General features: G+C 41.0%; 1 non-coding gene across 1 annotated transcript; it reads right to left on the reverse strand.

Annotated features, from left to right (window-relative positions):
• Nucleotides 1–7142: 7142 nt before the first annotated feature.
• On the reverse strand, nucleotides 7143–7249 carry LOC118486865. The gene has a single exon (XR_004880032.1). It is a non-coding gene; the product is annotated as a small nucleolar RNA R71 (small nucleolar RNA).
• Between the last annotated feature and the right edge of the window lie 524 nt (nucleotides 7250–7773).

The raw sequence follows: 7773 nt of genomic DNA on the forward strand, positions 1-7773 counted from the left end.
TTTATAAGTGTTTCTACACTTGTAGACTTTGAAAATCATATTTGTTAACATGTTAACCAACTTTTATAAAACATGATTTTCTCAATACCCGGTCCTACGAATATACCACTTGTACATACGTAGATCGGCTCGTTTTAAATACTATTTTTCATGTTAGAACACTTTTACACAAGTTCATGTTTCCCGTGTGGTGGAGTTTCACCTTTTAACCCTTGTACTGCTAGAAACAAGTGTATGTCAAGATTTGGGATCTTAACAAAGTCGGGTTAAACGATGATGAGAGCCACCACATCATAGATCGGGCCATATTAATCAACATATTCAAATACTACGACATTTACACGCGTTATGAGCTTTTATCCAACGATATACGCATTTTAGTAGACTTTAAAGTTTCATTAAGCGGGTTACCGACATTCAACCGACAAAAATCCTTTTAACCACTTTAGACATGACTAAAAACGAGTTTTAAACATTATACCTCTAGCTCGGGGCTAGGGAAGATTCTAGTCGAAAACTGCGTGGATAATAGCAAATGCACGAGGTCCTTGAGCTCCCGTTTGTCCCGAGCTCCGTTGTAGGTGATCCCCGAGATGTGTATGCACTTGGAATGGAGAGATCAAAAACCGAAAGCGGATGGATGACAAGAGGGGTGTTTGGCCGTGAGGAGAGGAGCAAGGGAGAGAGAGAGATTTCTTGCTAAGTGTGTGTGTATGTGAGAGAGAAAGGTGAGGGTATTTATAGAGATTTCTAGCTCCATCGTCCAACGGTTCTCCATGCTCCTAGATACTCGCGTAATCTAATAAAATATAATAAAAATTGTACCCTCATGTACTCTCTAGTTGGCCGAAAAGTTAGGGTGGTGGGGCCACCCGGTTCGTTTTCAATCGTTCAGTTACGGTTCAGTTAAGTTAAGTTGGTTACTTTAGGGTCTAACCTCGTTAGTTGTTTATTGCGTTATAAGGTGGGTGTTAGGGTAATCAGGGACCCTAACTGGCCCAGAAAAATACCAATAATATTTCTGGCAATATTTTTATGTTCCGGGTATAGTCCGGTTGTTTGGTCGGATGGTAATCCGTTAAAGTGCTTAAGTAATCCTTTAAGCGTCGTAATTAATATTTTTAGCGACACAATTTATTCTGCAAAGTGTCAGGAATATTTCCCCATGTTTTGGCACTTTATTAATTAGCTAGAAGCTAGTGTGTTGATAAAAGTGCTGTGTTTTGTGCTTAGAGTACGTTTTAGGCACATCCAATCTCTGTATCTTATTCCTAGAGACGCAATTATACAACCCTTGTATCCCTACACACACTATGGGTGTAGTAAAACAATTCCGGCTCATTCAGGCCTTTAGAGGCAGTGTCTGCCTGATGCTGGCTATATCAGCATGTCAAATAGGTTATCCGTTCAAGTGCTACTGTGCTTTTGTGCATCATGTTTGTCACTAAAGTTCAGTAAGTAAATAATGTAGTGACGGAAATCAAAGTATGATGCAGATATGTACATGTATCAACAGTCAAGTAGCAGTTCATCAGTAATCTCAATCAAGCACAGTAATTAAGCAATAATTAATAGTTAATTAAGTCGTACGGATACCTGGTTTAGTGAGGGTTGTCACATGAGTCAGCAGGGATACAGTCCTAAGTAGCCGGGTTAAAGTCTTAATAGTAGCTTACATATGAGGGGATCAAAGAGTTTGGACCCCCGCCATCCAATGCCGGTGGGTATTGAAGGAGGTCCTACTAAATTTGACCCAGGTCCTTTGCAGGATCTATACACTGAACAATGGCAAGACTCTTACCAAACTCTTCCCATAACCCCCGACCAGGTAGCCAACATATCTCCATATAGACCGTGGAGATATGAATGGTGAAAATCTTTTATTTTATATAGACAGTAAAATAATGCCAAGACACCACGGACAAACGATAAGGAAGAATCACCTTCAACATAAGAAACTAGTTATTAAAGTCATTGATACATAACCAAATAAAAAGTGCGAAAAGATTAAAAATAAAAAGTATTACACTAAACACGTGTCTTCACCAATGATGTAAGAGACTTAGGCAAACATGGCCTTTGATTGTCAAGAACTCTAACGATCAATCTTGGATCCCGAGACGACTCACACACTCTATGATGGACAATGGATGATGTGGTGGATGATGGTGTTGTGATGGTGGTGGGTGGTGGGTGAAGTGTGAGAGAGGTGGTGTGCCAAGGGATGCCTTTGAAGTGAACCAAGCACCCCTATTTATAGCCTGCATAGAAGCCTGGACACGGCCCCGTGTCCACCCTTCTTCTCTTTCTTCATTAATTGCAGTTTGTCTGCATTAGTTGACCACGCCCCCGTGTGCAGAAGCGTATCTGTACTATCAAGATTTGCTTGGATTCTGTGAATCTTAGCGTTGACCACGGCCCCGTGTTGAGCTGGGCACGCCCTCGTGTCGGGAATAGAAGCTTCTACAACTTTGTCTTTTCTGCAGACACCTGAACATGCCCTCGTGTTCGCTGGGCATGGGGCCGTGTTCGTTGGGCTCGCCCCGTGTTGAGCTGGGCACGCCCCGTGTTCAGCTGGGCACAGCCCCATGCTCAGCTTTCTTCTTGTTTTTTGCTTTGGGAGATGCTGTCGAGGGGTCGGGCATGCCACGTTTCTTCCCTTTTCTTGTATTATTGTTAGATTTAGCTGCATTTTTGCTTCTTTTGTTCATTTAAGCTCTTTTAATCCTGAAAATACAAAAGGAAGACAAAAACACACTTTTTCCAACATTAGTACTTAAAAAAGGTTAGTTTTATGCCACATTTGATGTAATTTATATGTTGCATTTTGCGCACATCAGTTGTGATTTGATATTACTTTATGAAATAAATGGAACCTTTTATTTAATATCATATAATAGTTCAATGTGATTGGTGGTTGGATCCTGGTACGTCACACGTCCCGCGGTGTTTCCGCACATGGTATTTTGAGGGTGTGACATGAATTTTCTTTATCATTTGTCTGTGGTGTCTTGGCGTTACTTTACTGTCTATATAAAGTAAAAGATTGTACCGTTCATGTATCTACGGTCTATATAGAGATATGTTGGCTACCTGGTTTGGGGTTAAGGGAATGGTTTAGTAAGGTTTGCTAATCCAGGAACCGGTGAGTTTGACAAAGCCTCGGTCCCAATACGACGTGTTCGGTTCGTTATTATTACTAAGAAAGGAGTAGAAGATAGATACGACACCGAGCAGTCATTTATAATCTGGTCTCCATTGAAATCTTGACAAATACAGCATCATGAGATCAGTTGGACAGCATGTCCCCTTTGGGAACCAAAAGCTTGTCCAAATGGGAACCCCACATCCCTATTTATAGGCAACAGCCTATCCAGTCCAAATGAGCTAGTGTCCATCCGTCCGAATGGTCATCCGTCCAGATGGACTTTACATTATTAAAACCTAGTCGATCGGATGGGGTTTGGACTATTCTATTTTCCATCCGACCGGATGGACTTGTCCATCCGTCCGGATGGACTTTGACAATACTAAAACCTGTGCAACTTTCTAATTTCTATACAATATTCAACACACGCTCTATCTAACTATTCGCACAGTGGTAGACGTACGAAATATGCACCAACAGATTCCCCCTCGGCTGTCACTGTCGAATCGTCTCTAACACTTTAAGAAACTTGAGCCGTGTTTGAATATTCTGTAATCTTCAATTTTTCTGCAACTTCAATCAGGCATCATGAAATCTGACAATAGATTCCCCCTCGATTGATGATTCTGGTTTGCTTTTACAAAGTAAAGCGTCAATTCCCCCTGAAATTAATCTTCAGATATTTTGCACAGTTCACGACTCCCTCTTATTCGCTTAACTGCAACCTTCACGAATAATAAACAATTTGAAACTAGTCAATGAAGCATCCTCTATTTCAACTTTAGCCGCATCCGAGCTCAGTTTTTGATATGACATTTTAGCACCACGATCTCGCATTCCGCTTGCTCGATCTAAGAATGTACAAAAACTCAACCGGCAATTGATAGAAACTTTAAATACCCCACTGGTTAACATCAAATATGTGATTCCCCCTAAAGATCTGATATCCCGTTTACCGTTATCAAAGTTAACGCACCGTAAGAATGACAGATCCATGTAAACAGTATTCTCCACAATCAGCAAATCTTCATCGAAAAACAAATCCTCTGGTAATGTAATCCAATCTCCGAAGCATTCGTCCACAATCAGATTCATCTCCTCGGATAATCTAGATCTCAGAAACTATCATCCACGATCACTCTCAGATCTCCGATGCTTTCGTCCATGATCAGATATCAACACCTCGGATCATCTTGATCTCGGAAGCTTTAACCCAAGATTAGATTCACATTCCCCCTGACAATCTAAATTCGAAACCACTCGAATACTGTTGAAGTGTCACGAATTTCAAAAATGTTGGAACATCTGAAAATTTTTATTCCCCCTCATTTTGCAAATTCTGACATGTTTGTTACTGATTTCCCCCCTCAAACTGAGCAATTCCGTCCTCTTTTATCTGTGAAAAGCTCGACTATGCCAAAAATATGACAATTTTACTCAAAACGTCAGTTTTTCATTATTGCGGATTTTACGTTTTGGCCCATAAATAGTCAGATAACCTGAATGATAAACATTCTACACCAATATCATGACTACTCCACTAATTTCCACAATTCGTGATCTCATCATCAAATCTGTTCACTGAAGCCCCAGACGGTGTCCCCGAACAACCCAGCTTGGTCGTTAAAAACCCGAAAAAATTTTCAATCACCAAAATTTTTCTGGAGACTCTCTTCGTCATTGCGATCAGAAAATGCCTTTTTTTAGGCATTTGTACATCTGGTCGAATGGCATGTTGTCCGGATAATCATTCGATCGAATGGGTCTTCTTGTCCGGATGGTCATTCGACCGAATGGCAAAAGGGACAAACTTGTGTTTGTGGATCGGATGGTCATCCGATCGGATGATCATCCGATCGAATGATCATTTGAGTGAAAACCAACTAATCTGTCAAACACAAGATAATGAAATGGTTCGGATGGTCATCTGATCGGATATGTTCTAACAGCTCAAGAACACTCCAAATCACGTTTTTTTCTATCTATCATCATTATTTGTGTGAATTTCATGATGAAACTTCACAGGATTGTGCGCGAATCAATTCTGCTCAGAATGATGTCTTCAATTCCAAAATCCATCCGTGAATTGACCTTTATTTTGATGATTTTCTCTGTTTTAACGTCAAAACTCCCGTTTAACCCAAAATTGATGAGGTTGGGTGATTTAACTGACTGTTAGATCGATTAAATAAGTATCGTAGCTCTGATACCACTGCTAATCCAAGAACCGGTGAGTTTGACGGAGCCTCGGTCCCGATACGACGTGATCGGTTCGTTATTATTACTAAGAAAGGAGTAGAAGATAGATACGACACCGAGCAGTCACTTATAATCGGGTCTCTATTGAAATCTTGACAAATATAGCACCATGAGACTAGTTGGACAGCATGTCCCCTCTGGGAACCAAAAGCTTGTCCAAATGGGAACCCCACATCCCTATTTATAGGCAACAGCCTATCCAGTCCAAATGAGCTAGTGTCCATCCGTCCGATTTGTCATCCGTCCGGATGGACTTTACATTATTAAAACCTAGTCGACCGGATGGGGTTTGGACTATTTTATTGTCCATCCAACCGGATGGACTTTGACAATACTAAAACCTGTCCAACTTTCTCTTTTCTATACAATATTCAACACACGCTCTATCTAACTATTCGCACAGTGGCAGACGTACGAAATACGCACCAACAAGGGGCCTACTTCTATAACTAAGATAATCTCTTAAAAAGTCCGAAAGTGCAAAAATCATCAAAGGATACATTAAAGGCAAGTCGGATCCAAGTGATTCATCTTGTCTATCTGTTTTTATTTTATTTTATTTCTGCATTTTTAGTTTTTATTTTTCATGTTTCAAACCTTTTCTCAAAAATTTAGATTGATTAGACATTGAGGATAAACCGGTACTAAAAGCTCTTGTGTCCTTGGACGACCTCGGTATCTTACCAACGCTATACTACGCTCACGATGGTTGCACTTGCCCAAGTGTGTGTTTAGTGTTAGTAGAATATCGTGTTTTATAAATTTAAAACTTGATTAATGAGTAAAATGGGATTAAATATCAATTAAATCATATCACACCTAACGCACACCAAGTTTTTGGCGCCGTTATCGGGGACACAAGGATTTTAAGAAAGTTTGGAATCAACGGCCTAATTATTTTTTCTTATTTTTCTAGTTTTTTTAGGATTTTTCTTAATTTTTTTAGTTTTTGTAGACTTCAGCACGGGCCGTGCCTGGTCGGACACGGGGCCGTGCCCAGCAAACTTACTGGCAGTTTTTGTTTTCTGAGTTACAGAAGAGTGACCATGGGGTCATGGCGGTGCACTAGGGGGCCGTGCTGAACTCCCCAGTAACTTGGATCCAGAAAACAACCACTGTAACCACGACCACGGGCCGTGGTCAGCGACCACGGGGCCATGGTGTGACATCTTACCAGCGTTCTTTTTTGTTTTTATCTCAGGACATGGAACCCACTTGCAGCACCTGAACTTTATACGCAGTGCAGGAGCTCCAGTTCCAATAAAAACATAAAAAGCCATTAAACGAACCTGAATGCTTTCTAAGAAAGAGACTATAAGCTAAAAATCAAGAGAAAGCTTCGGGGGACCAACTTCCAATGGCGGATTAGCGTACCCTGATGGATTACCTACGGTCCACGGGAGGTATTCTCGGAGCCACTATCAATGCACCGAATGTCGATGCCAAAAACTTCGAACTTCGGCCGCATTTGATTCAAATGCTCCAAAATTCTGCAACCTTCCATGGCCTAGCTAATGAAGATCGCCATTTACATATAACCAACTTTTTGAAAATATGTGATACTTTCCGGATCAACGGAGCATCAAACGACGTCATCCGCCTTCGAATGTTCCCGTTTTCACTAAAAGACCGAGCTAAGGCTTGGCTTAACACCCTCCTAAGTGGTTCGGTAAACACTTGGGATGAACTAGCCCAAAAGTTTCTATATATGTATTTCCCGCCCTCTAAAACCGCTAAATTAATGACTGAAATCAATACATGTTCACAACAGGACGGGGAATCCTTATATGAAACTTGGGAAAGATTCGAGGAGCTATTAAGGAAATGTCCTCATCATGGTCTCGCAGTGGGGCAACAAGTATCCACTTTCTATAATGGGTTGTTGCTACACACAAGTCAAACACTCGACTCTAGCTCTGGGGGACTCCAAGGTAATCGTCGCCCAAATGAAATTTATAATCAAATTGAGGAAATTGCTCAAAACAATTTTCAATGGCACACTCCCCAAGGCACAAAATCTATTGCCCCAGGCGCCCATAAAGTGGATGAAAACACCTCTTTACAAGCCAAATTCGAGGCCCTATATTCAAAAATCAAAAAGTTAGAAATAGCAAAAACGGCCTCGGTTATGGCTTGCGAAGGGTGTGGTGGGCCACATGAAAATTGGAGTTGTATGAAAGAAATGGATAATCAAACGGAAATGGTAATAAACTACATTGATAATAGACCTAGGCCGTCAGATCCCCCAATGGGTACCTACAACCAAGGATGGCGTAACCACCCTAACCTTAGTTGGAGGGAGCCCGACAATAGTAGTAACCAACAAAACCAAAACCAATGAACAAACTTTCAACAACATCCAAGAA

Source organism: Helianthus annuus, chromosome 14 (genome assembly GCF_002127325.2).
Source record: "Helianthus annuus cultivar XRQ/B chromosome 14, HanXRQr2.0-SUNRISE, whole genome shotgun sequence".
In the NCBI taxonomy this organism is placed as follows: Eukaryota; Viridiplantae; Streptophyta; class Magnoliopsida; order Asterales; family Asteraceae; genus Helianthus; species Helianthus annuus.